This window comes from Xenopus laevis, chromosome 9_10L (genome assembly GCF_017654675.1).
Source record: "Xenopus laevis strain J_2021 chromosome 9_10L, Xenopus_laevis_v10.1, whole genome shotgun sequence".
In the NCBI taxonomy this organism is placed as follows: domain Eukaryota; kingdom Metazoa; phylum Chordata; class Amphibia; order Anura; family Pipidae; genus Xenopus; species Xenopus laevis.
Window position 1 is genome coordinate 108644789 of NC_054387.1, and position 12284 is coordinate 108657072.

Sequence of the window (12284 nt, forward strand, 5' to 3'; positions counted from 1 at the left end):
GGGGTTCTAAACAGGCTGAGGGGCACAACTGTAAAGCAAAAGTCTTTGGGCAGAAGGTCTCGGTATAAGGCGTTAGACGGAATTGTAGTCAGATTGGGCCGGGTCGAGGCAGGCAGAGTACAAACGAAGTTAGGCAGGCAAGGGTCAAAACCGGGTGATCAATCAGAAGGGATTTAGCAGGATCGGAGTCAGATAACAGACAAGGGTCAGGTTTCAGAAATCAGGAAAGTCGAACAGCCAGGCAGGGGTCACAACAGAAATCAAACACCACAGGATTAAACCTATCATGGGCAAGGTCTGGAAGCCCAAATGAGCTATTTATACAATTTAAATTTCGCACCATTGCGTGCTGGTGTCATCACGCCAGCGCACCTTTGAAATTCTGCAGAAGCGCGAAGTGCGCGCCCTAGGGAATTGGCGTCGGCGGCCTAACATAGGAGTGGTGAGAACAACTCGGTGAAACATAGGAGTGGTGAGAACAACTCGGGGGAACATAGGAGTGGTGAGAACAACTCGGTGGGCGTCCCCACCGAAGGGGTGGCAGGCGTTCCTGCTGTTCCCCCACTAGACCACCAGGTACGTTTTTTACATCCAGTTTTGGGTGGAAAAAAACTTGAAACCCTTGCCTTGATCGAGTTTTAGAGCAAAACTCACCAAAAAAAACTCGAACATCATGAAGGCTATTAACATCTTCATATGGCTCAATGGATCTCTGCCATTGACTTCTACATGACCTCGAAAGGTTTTAGATCATGTATTTTCGGATTCAAGCTATTTCCAGCTTCAGGGTAAAATAAATTTCGAAAAAAGTGAGTTTTTCTTTTAAAACCCTCAAATTTTTTTTACTAGTAAATACCCTTGAAACCCTCCAAATGTCTGAAAATTCAGAAGGAATGTCCTTTCCCCATGATCCCTTTTATTTATAAAATATGTTTATTTTTTTAATACACTAATGTTTTTATCATTCTAGGATCATGATGGGCATCCCATACCTTGGGATGCCCAAATCCCCTCTATATGAGGTACATTCTTTGCACCATTTTTGTAAGTTGCTGCTTGATCAGAAATTGTTGATGAGCCCTTTTGGGTTTAACCCCCACCCTTAAAACATAAGAAGTTGATAGATACCTTAAAATATGTAAAAGTCACCCTGCTATAGATTTATTACTAGTATGGGACCTGTTATCCAGAATGCTTGGGACGTGGGGTTTTCCAGATAATGGAAGTCTACTAGAAAATCATGTAAACATAAACCCAATAGGCTGGTTTTACTTCCAATAAGGATTAATTATATCTTAGTTGGGATCAAGTACAAGTTACTGTTTTATTATTACAGAGAAAAAGGAATCATTTTTAAAAATTTGGAGACTTTTCATAATTTGGAGCTTTCTGGATTACAGGTTTCCGGAAAACGGATCCCATACTTGTAGTATCCATGCTGGTAAGTAATCATTTACCTCTTATTCTCACTCTAATTGCCCTTAGGTTTTGCCTCTAAGATGGCCTGCACCACAGTTTGGAAAACCTCTGGTGTATGGGGGTCTTAGATGTAACCCACTTACCTATAGTGAGCATACTAAAGGATATCTGAGGCATGATTTAATAATAAATACTAATAATTTAATATTAGACTGCTAATTACAAGCACAGGCACCGTGGCCCAAAAAAAACGATGCCATTTTGAATTTTTGCACCTTGACCTTGCCATAACAAATAAGCCTCCAAAACAGGTTGGTTAATAATACCATATCTACAAAGATAACTTAAAATACACTTGCTCCAATAACTCATACATAATTTATAGCAGTTGGTGACCTGGTCTCTGAACAGTAACATGACAGCATTGCATCCTTCCTGAATTAAGATAATGATTTAGGGATGGTCTGGAAAACTTGCTGTCATGAACAGAAATTAATCTATTGTCTCTTTTTTCCCTTTCAAAGCAGATGTTACGGTTTCCTTTACAGATTCCAGGAGTAACTTCTTAGGGGGGAATGTAATAAAAGTCACAAAGAGCAAAACAATTTGCCCCAATAAGATTAAAAATCCACATCTCGCAAACTCTTTAAACTGTTCTTGCATTGCAAATTCTAATTCCGCATTGCAAATTTTAATTGCGCACTCTAAAGAAGTACTTGAAGGTGTTGTAATCTTTTGGAGCAAACATAACGACTTTTTTAGTAAGACGTTTTACTACATTTACTGCGCATTGGCGCAAACGATAACGTTCGCAAACGGTCTACCACTGTCGGAAGTGGTCGCTAAACAGTTTCCGGGTTCGCAAAAGCTATATTAAATTCGCGCAAAGCAAAATTTGTTCACGCAAAGGCACAACTTTTCGCATTGCAAATAGTTTTTCCGTTACCAACTTTTATTACATTCCCCCGTTAGTGTTTTAAGTTCTCTAGGTGTCTTTAACCCCTCTGATTCCAAGGGCAGCAAATGTGCAGGGATTTTGGAGCTAAGAATATACAATTGATGAGTCTAAGGTTGGACATTAGTTTTGCTTAAAAAGTAGGAATGCACATTAATAATAAAAAACTAAGAACACGGTGCATAATAAAGATATTACACAGACCAACCCCTGTTTGTTACTGGGAGTCAAACATGGTTGATCAAATATTTTATTAATCACTGAAATATCAGTAGTAGTATGGCTAAAGAAGACTGATTGAAGCTGGTTCAAATTAATGGCTTTTGGCACTGGGGCAAATCTGCATGCCATATGGGATGTTGTTTGTATACTATATTAAGATATGTTATAACATGCTAAATACTACATTTTATTCATTGTAAGGCACTGCATCTTGATGGTCGTGGAAGTCCTCGCACAGTGTGTTAGTGTGCTTGAGTTCTGACCCACATTTATGGCAGCATCTTGGAACACCTATATTTAGTGTGCACATACTGACAGCAAAGCTGGTGCCGCTGTATGACTTGGTGCTGACATCTTGACACCAGTTCCCGTTATTATGTGCCATTGGCATACTTTATCTATTTAAGGATACTCAGCCATTCTGTCTGTTCTTGGTTGTCTTTGTGTTCTTGGAAGCCTAATATTCCTTTTCAGTGTTGGTCTCTCTCCAGACTCACCCTATGTCCCATTCCTGTTTGTCTGCTCCCAGCAATGACCTTCTGTCTGTCTCATCACGTTTATTCTTGCTGTCCCAAATCTATCTGACCTTGAACTAAATGAGTAATGGAGACCAACCATAAATAGTATAGAAAATCAATTTTGGGCCCCAACTTACAGGTTAAAAATTACTGGATTTTAATAATTGAGTTTGCTCCTTACCTTGTCTCATTGGCCTCTTTTTTTACTATACTAGCTGCCTGTCGCAAACCTCAGTTGAGTCCAGTGGCATTCTGGGGCACTTCTGGTTCTCTTTACACTTTATGACAACTTCCACTTTTTTATAGTACAAAAGAGTCTGATTTACAACCACAGGTGCAGAATAGCATAAGTGCAGTTACCAAAAACAACTACTCAGCAATTAGGTTTGAACATGCTACTACAAGTTAAAATGACAATACTCAGGCTGATTACAGCTGTCTACTCGGTCCCACAAGAGTCAGTAGTTTATAGGGCCATGTATAGGACACAGTGATTGCCTTGTATGATCAATGTTTGGCTGAAAATCGGCCACCAAAAAATCTATTGGGCAGATTTTTAAATTTAGCCCAGGAGTGCATCAACATGCTGCCCTTGCCTAACTGGGCTTATCGGGTCAACTGATGACTGGAACCCAATGCAAAAACCGGGAGTGCATCCAAACTCCACAATGATAATACTTTGATCGTGTCTGAATCCAGGACTCCGCCACTGCAAGGCAGCATTACTAACCACACTACACCATCATAAACAACTACATGTGAACTACAATTTCTAAACTCCAATATTTAATGGTTTTTGCTAGAATTGTCCAAATGTGTATTATTTCACAAACCTTTCCTTGCAAGTCTATAAGGCAGATATGGGGTGTATGGGGTAGTATGACGTATAACTCTTCACTATCATTGGGCTTTTATAACTAGTACACAAAATCCCATGTCTTAAAGGGCATGTAAAGTCTAAAATAGAATAAGGCTAGAAATGCTGTATTTTGTATACTAAATATAAACATGAACTTACTGCACCAAACAAATAATTTATGCTTTCAAAGTTGGCTACAGGGGGTCACCATCTTGTAACTTTGTTAAACATCTTTGCAAGACTAAGACTGTGCACATGCTCAGTGTGGTCTGGGCTGCTTAGGGATCGTCATAAACAAAGCTGCTTGAGTTCTGCATGGCTGGGAAGTAAGGCGGGGGCTCCCCCTGCTGTTCATAAGTATGATTGTTTCCCTGCTCAGCAGTTAGGGACCATCTGACAATTCCTATCCAAAGTAAAGTATTTTAAAGTAATTAAAATATCATGCACTGCTGCCCTGCAGTATGTTTGATTCAGAAACACTACTATAGTTCATATAAACAAGCTGCCATGTAGCAATGGTGGAAATTGAAAAAAGGCTATATGGTACAGGTTAATTGTGGATCACAGATAACACTATTATGATCTACAGAGCTTATCTGCTGTGTAACCTGAGCCCTTTCTTCTTTGAATGGTTGCCCCCCCCATTGCTGCACAGCAGCTTATTTATATAAACAATAGTAGTGTTTCTGAAGCAAACACAGAAGTTTTACCAGTGCAGGACAACACTGCATTATATTTGTGTTAGTTGTATGATATTCCTGTATTCCTGTATGACTCAGTTAGAGCACCCTTGTGCTGCAGTGTTACTACTGCCATATGGCCAGTTGCTTAACTATAGAAGAAACAGATCCAGTGGTCTCTGGGAGTCCCGGGGAATAGGGGAGCCTGGATCAAGGCGTCTGCTTCCTCTAAAGCTGAAAATTGTTCCCCCCTCCCCAACCACTCTTCTACCTGTGAGCTAGGAGGGAGGTCATATGCGGCCTGGAGACACTGATGGAGACAAGGAGTGGCAGGTGGGAAGTGGGCAGGAGGGGGCTGGATAGGTATTGCTGTGCGCCAGGCCCCTTCGAAGGCAACCTGGTCCGCATTAGTTACGCCACTGCATATGGCTTTTTGAAGAGACATATCTAGCTTGTACATTATTTTGCTAAGAAAACATCTATGGTCTATGGTAATGTATTACTGGGCAGCCATTTTTGGACAGGAAAATATATAAAGTCACATAACTATTAGAATAAATTCATTTCAGTGTAAACATAAAATGTTCTAACAACCATAATAAAAAAGGAAATCGCCTAACAACTCTTTTTTGAAGGCAGCATCCTTTCGGTTCCCCTTCTCATCCTGTTTGACTATAAACTGTGGTGGGATCTACTCGTAAAAAGTAAAAATCACTGAGTTTTCCATGCTGCGTAGCATTAAAGGAATACAAAAATAGCCTTGGTGACAGGAATGACAGTCACGTCGTAATGTATGTTGTGTTGTTGACATTGAAGCACATTCTCAGCTGGATCATCAAAAATGATTTAGCACGAGCCACAACTTTTTCTTGCTAGTTAGGAGCCAAAAAAACACACTTTGTTGACAGCCAATGACTTCAGTTTGTGGTAGTGCTGTTTGGTCATGATTAGATTCCAGCTGTAATTCACAGGCAGGCATCCAGTTATTGCTGGCCAGGCCAGAGCTCAAGGTTTATATTGCTGTTCAATGTCAAGGTTCACAGATGTCATCGGTACTGGATTCCAAAGTGCTTATATACTCATTTAGATGTGTTTCGGTTTTAGTCCAATTACAGGCAGAGCATAAGATATCCCATATCACAGATAAATTATCATACTGCTCCGTGTAGTTATCTACATTTTCTCAAGACAAAAAGAGCTCCTTAGGAATACATACTACAAATAATTCAGCTCATCTTGTGCCATTGTTAGGAATTCCTATTTATAAATTGTCATTCAGACGTGCAAGTCCGGGAATGTTAGGGCAGAGACACGCGGCGCTATTTTGGGGGAACAAATCGTTTCTTCTTCAGGCGACTAATTTCTCCTGTCACGAACACGGGACTCTCAACCACACATAACTCTTGGGTTTGGCTATAAGGTGTTACACTCATTCTCTATCTCCTTACACACAGGTTAGACTAACCACAGACAACCCAAAACACACCAACACCCACAAAATGAATTCGCTGCCACCATTTATAATTAACAGCTGATAGAAACATAATGTGACTATTCCCCTGCCCTCTATAACAGGTAACAACTCACATGACCGAAATTCATCAAACACTCTCTCTCCTATGGTAGTTAGTCAGGGTAAGATCCTACTAGTTCAACAAGCACTCCAGCAGCCAAAAGGTTCATTTACATTCAAACACACTTTTCTGCTAGCCGTACTGGTTATTAAATGTATAAATAGGCAATTTTCCCTTTCCACGCATACACAGAGTTAATACACTTAGGCACAAGCATTCATCTGGGCTATGAGTTCGTTAGAGCACAAGGACAAAATGTATTAAAATGTATTATATTTAATATTAAAAGTAACGGTGCATGTATATAAAAGAATATATTACAAAGAAGACAAAAAATTGCAAAAACAGTAAATAAAATAAAAGGGAGTAAAACACAAAGAAAGCCCCATATTACCAAGTTGAGAATTCCCTGTTGTATCTTTTGAGGCAAGAGTTAGGAAACAATGGGCATACAATCCACCGTTATGGAGCCTCTTTGTACGACATTGGGTACTGGGTCTATCACCATTTTATTGCCTGCTGGGACATTCCCCTCATTACCTTATGCAAGAGGTAGGAGTGCCCAGGAAAGTGTCATTTATGACCCCCTGCAGGGGGTTGCTATTTTCTGCAAGATTCCCAATATAATATGGGTACTTGCCAGTACCCAATATTATAATAAAAACATGGGCAGGCTTTGATCCATATGTGGGTGATCGGATTGATACCAAACACTAATTGGGTTGCATGGTCCAGTCCCCCAGGAACCATCCCTCCTAACTGGTGGGTATAGGTTGGCCCTGTTTGGTATCATTAGGAAGCATGTGACCTCTTCATAACCAATATGTAAGTTATGAGGATGTGAATCCTATGACACAGGAGATATGGGTCCTTTCTTATAATCCATATTTTTACTACTAGTAACTATCCCCCCCCCTGCTGCTCTAGGTCCATAGCTCTGATCTTTGATCAACGCTGCCCTGCCATGACATCCCCAAACTGCCTTCCCGCTGGCTAGAATATAAATCACCGGTGGGATGGCACTTGGAACGCTTCGGCTTTCTGAAGTCACCCAAAGTTTCCTCGTGAGGCAACCTTGGTCGACTTTGGAAAACGAATCGATCCAGGTGCCACCGCCCTTAGTATGCTTTCTCAACTTCGCATTTTTTTCCAAGTGTAAACAATCAACCATGCTTTTTTTACTAGTGTCTTTCAAATTGCCAACTCATTGGAGGAATCAGCCAATCAGAGCAGGTGAAAGCTTTTAGTGACTAACAGCATGAGTAGAGCAACTTACTAATAAATTAAACAGCTGTAAATATAATATACTTAAAAACTGTTCTGAAACAGGCTCAAATCAGTCTACTGCAGGTAGAATAATAAAAGCAAATATGTGATTAGTTGCTATGAGTTACTGAACTGAGACTGGCCAGTGTCATTTTGAGCCCAGCGTGAGCAATCTTTATGGCCAGGAAGACATAAGTGGAACTAAGGACTAACTAACCTTTTATTTTCAGTACATGTATTTGACTTGTTATCCAGCATGCTCAGTACCTGGGGTTTTCCAGCTAAGGGATCTTTCCATGATTTGGATCTCCATACTGTATGATTGATACATACGCATATTCTCTACGAAATAAAGTCTGACGTTGTTGCGCAAAGTATGGCGGAGTCTCCAAAGCGAAAATTCACATTTTAGTAAATTTGCCCCTATGAGAGATTTATACATGGACGTTAAATTGGAATGTAGTAGTTTATTGATTAGAATGTTATTTTTCCTTTAAGTCAGTGGGGCTGGAGCAGTTGCAAGGGGGCTAAGCCTGAATGCCAATTAGGGTAAGATTTGGGTAGAGTGCATACACCTGAAAGCTCGGCAGTTAGGCTGAAATCTGGGGTAAATAAGTATTTGCTGTCCTATATACTCATGGAACTTTACCCCAATAATTCCCTATATCTGTACCCTTATTATGATGCTATGCTATTGTGCTATAATGGAGAACAAGACAACTCATTTAATAGCCTAGAAAAGGATAGCTCTGATTACAAGCAAATACATACCTCTATGGAGAGTATGGTGTATTAGGCATTGATTGTGGATACTCATTCCATTATTAAACTAACAATGAGAGATGCCTGAAGCGGGGCTTGGCCTATGCCCATAAACATATGCACCAGGAAAGTCAATGGATAAAACCCTCTTGCATCAAAACAGAAGTATTTTCAGCTTGTTAAATAACATGCTGTTCTTTTTCTATGGAAAATAACATTTTGTAAGATTCACAAAAATATATTCACCTTGACAGAAATTGCTCATTTTGTTTTGTTTTGTCTCCTTCCAAAAATTCCCTAAACAATCTTAAACTGGAGTTCTAAGGATTAGGCCCTGTCAGAACACAGCGTAGAAAGCCCAGGCCTGATATGATCACAACGTTTTCTGAAATGTGTCCATTTAATCCAGCTGCCCAGATCTCTCCTGTGTGGGAAAGCGATGTGCTTAACTTTCTCAAGGAACAAATGGAAAAATGAAAATATAACCAGGGGAACAAAAAAAAAAAAGAAAAAAAGATTTGTAGCACTATAAAAAGCAGGTGTAAGGATTCTAGTAAATGGACGACACATACTTGATGTAAGCCTGGCAGTCTGCACAAATGGGCCAGGCTTTGTGGCTTCTAAATAAAAGATAGCACACGTTGGCTTGTAGCAGTTTTGGGAAATTATTCCCATGATTCTCAGAAAGCTGTGCATTGAAGGGAAAGGTCTGCCAAGAAAAAGGTAAGCTTAATGAAAGCAAAACCAAAAGAAAAATACAACAGGAACTTAAGGGGAGGCAGCATCAGAAGCACAAATGATACAGTCAGGACAGTAAAGCCCCATATGCACTAGGCTATCCTGTAAGTGGAGCTGCTTTTGGATTATTTTCTTCTTACCCCATTTACATGAGAATGACATACAGGTATGGGGTCCATCATCTGGAAACCCATTATACATAGCTAAATATTTAATTATGATTTCCTTCTTCTCTGTAATTAAAGCGTACCTTGTACTTGATCCCAACTAAGATATGATTAATACTTATTGGAGGCAAACCAATCCTATTGGGTTTTTTAAATGTTTAAATTATTTTTTTAGTAGATATTGTTTTCTTGTAGTGATGAAGTCTCTGCTCTCCATGGTTCTACTGTAACAGGGTAGTTACTCCTGTTGTAACCCCAAAAAGACAGGTGGGAATTCTATTGTTTTAGCATTGTCACTTCAGGGGTAGTCTGCTATTACATACAGAGAATAAAGAGAATTTTGCCCTTGGTAAGAAGGAGACAGGAATGAGTACAGTGCCTCAATGATTTCCCCGGCTGGTTTACACAAACGACTTCCACCTCATTCTTTACTAAAAGCATAAAATGAGTGGTAAAGTAGAAGCTTTCGAGCTTCATGCATGGCTGGTAGAGTTAAAAAAGTGACATCTTAATAGGAACAATTAGAGTAACCAGCTTATTACCTATTATCCAACCACGCTCTGTTTAAATGGCATTTAATATAGCTATAAACATCCCATCAGCCTTGTGTTTTTTGTGTAATCTGAACTCGCTTACGTTCATTGGAGCCTCCCCTGACTCTGCTTTTCCAATCTCACTCTGGAACTTTGGCTGACTCGGCCCGTGTAGATCTGGAGATAGTTAGCAGCCTTAATCAGGGTCGCTCTTACCGTTCTTTCTTATTGTCATTGAGATTCAGTAGGTGAAATTCCCTAACAGCTAATATCATTTTGGGATTTAGATATCTGATCCATCTATTATTTTAACTTTAAATATGGGATATGAATTTTGGGAGTAAGAGTCTTTACATGCACACTTTCAGAATAGGGTATGTACATGGATAATATAAATATATTTCAAGAATATCTTTTACAAAATACAGATGTGATTTATACATAGGATTATTTGGGGTTTTGACTTAAATTTGAGGGTCCCAGGGTCTTTGGTTAAATTCATGAAGTCCAGAGTCATATTCTGTATTTTCTTCACAAACATAAACTTTGGATCATTGGATCCCCAGCATAAAACATCTAAGTTGTGTAGTTGGCTTTAAACTACTGCAACCAACTGTAACAAGGAGTTGCATACCCAGTTATCTACAAAGGAGTGCTTACCCCATTTATTAAAAGAATTAGTGCACTATCAATGATTCTCATAAAGGCAAGGAGTGCACTGGCTACACAGGTAGCTTTTAAAAAATGGGGTATGGTTCCTATTGCAGTTAATTGTGTGTGTGTGTGACCTCTTGCTACAGTTGTTTGTTGCATGGTGATGTTTCCTAATGATGAGAATGGCTTCATAAGCCAATATAAGTTAAAACATGGGTATATATCTATACATTTCATTGTGTATATGTTAGTGGCTGCCATGTGGTGTACAGAGACCTCAGTCTCCTGGAGTGTATTTTAAGGAAGTTATTTGACATGTACTGTAACTCAATGACCATGCCCCAATCCTGCCCTGAACCCTATGTGCAAGTCTTTGGCATTATCAGTAAAGTTAGGGTAAGCTTCCAGGCTTTTACACTTTTGGATAAGCAGGAGAGTAAAGCATCATGATGGCTTGTGATAAACATCTTACTCTCCGACTCCTTGGCTGTTGCTCCAAGTGGCTTCAAAGCAGGTGCTTATTTTTGAATTCCAGGCTTGAAGACACACTGTAGTTGCATAAAAAACATGTGAACTGCCAAACAGAGCCTCCTGTAGACTGCCAGTCCACATAGGAGTTACCAATAGCCAATCACAGCCCATATTTGGCACCCCCTTTGGCACCCCATTTGAATGTGGCTCATGGGTAAAAAAGTTGGGCACCCCTGGTCTAGGGACTATTGGTTGCGTTATATGGATGACAACCATGTAAGAAATCTGGCATTAATGATCCCTAAGCTGAATACCCATATCGAAGAAGTAGAGGATGCTGAAGGTAAACAAGGTAGGGCTACCTCAAGTTCACAGCAGGCTCTCTTGCATCAATTCATACAATGACTAGAAAATATAGTCTATATATTCTATACAGAAACAGCTTCTTTATAACCACCATTCCATTGCTTAATCATCTCAACTGCAAGGGAAAAAACATATGCCAGTGAACTCATTTTTCCATTAGCGTCTGAGTTTCCAATGACAAATGATGAATGGTCATTTTTAATTTAGTTGCATGTAGGTCTGATGTCAAGACATGAGATGTGTTTCCCTTCTCCCTATAAGAATGAGCCCTTTCCAGAACACAGGAGGTCAGACAAGGTAGAAAATGAAATAGCCACATTCTACTCCTGTATATTCAGTGCAAGCGCTTTTCATCTCTCCAGAAACAAAGGGGTCAATAGAAGCCAGAGGCTGTGTTTAATACATGGCAAAAGTATCCACAGATGTTATTTGAGTCAGATCTATGCTGGAAGTGGTTTGTTGGAGAAAAGGATTTCCAAGCAGCAAGGAGGTACTTAGTGATTGTGATAGTCCTGGAAAATATGCACACGATAAAGTATTCATGGCGATCCATCTGAAGACCTCAGTTAGGCGTTCCTCTCACTTTCTCAACTGCACTCGTCTGCTTATTTAGTTTGTCTGCTATAGTACAATTCATTTTAGGTTCAGGTCACAGTTTTCACACTCACAAACAACCTGAAATGCTAGGAAGCAAGCAGCTTGGTACGAGTGACTTACAGGAAAAGTGCTATTCTCCAAAAAAGTTCAGATTTTGTATTTTTAGCCAGGGGGACACAATAGCAATTAGTTAAACAAATACTGCATATGCCCTTATATGTGTTCCTGCCCAGCAGTGCAATCTAAAACCCTTTCCTGAAAAGAAATTAATATGTTGTCCAGGGAGCAAAGGCACTGGGAAAGGACACGGAACTGCGATCTCTTCCATGGGAGATACCAAGATTTAAACATATTTTTTTAAGCCAATAGTTTCTTAGAAAAGAGGCTTACTGTACATTAGCTATTTCTGCAACGTAACGTGTATCTAACAAGCTGTCTAGACTCCATTTCTGCCAATATTTTAAATTGCTAGAGGTGGGTATGTGCTCTAATATTTATATTAC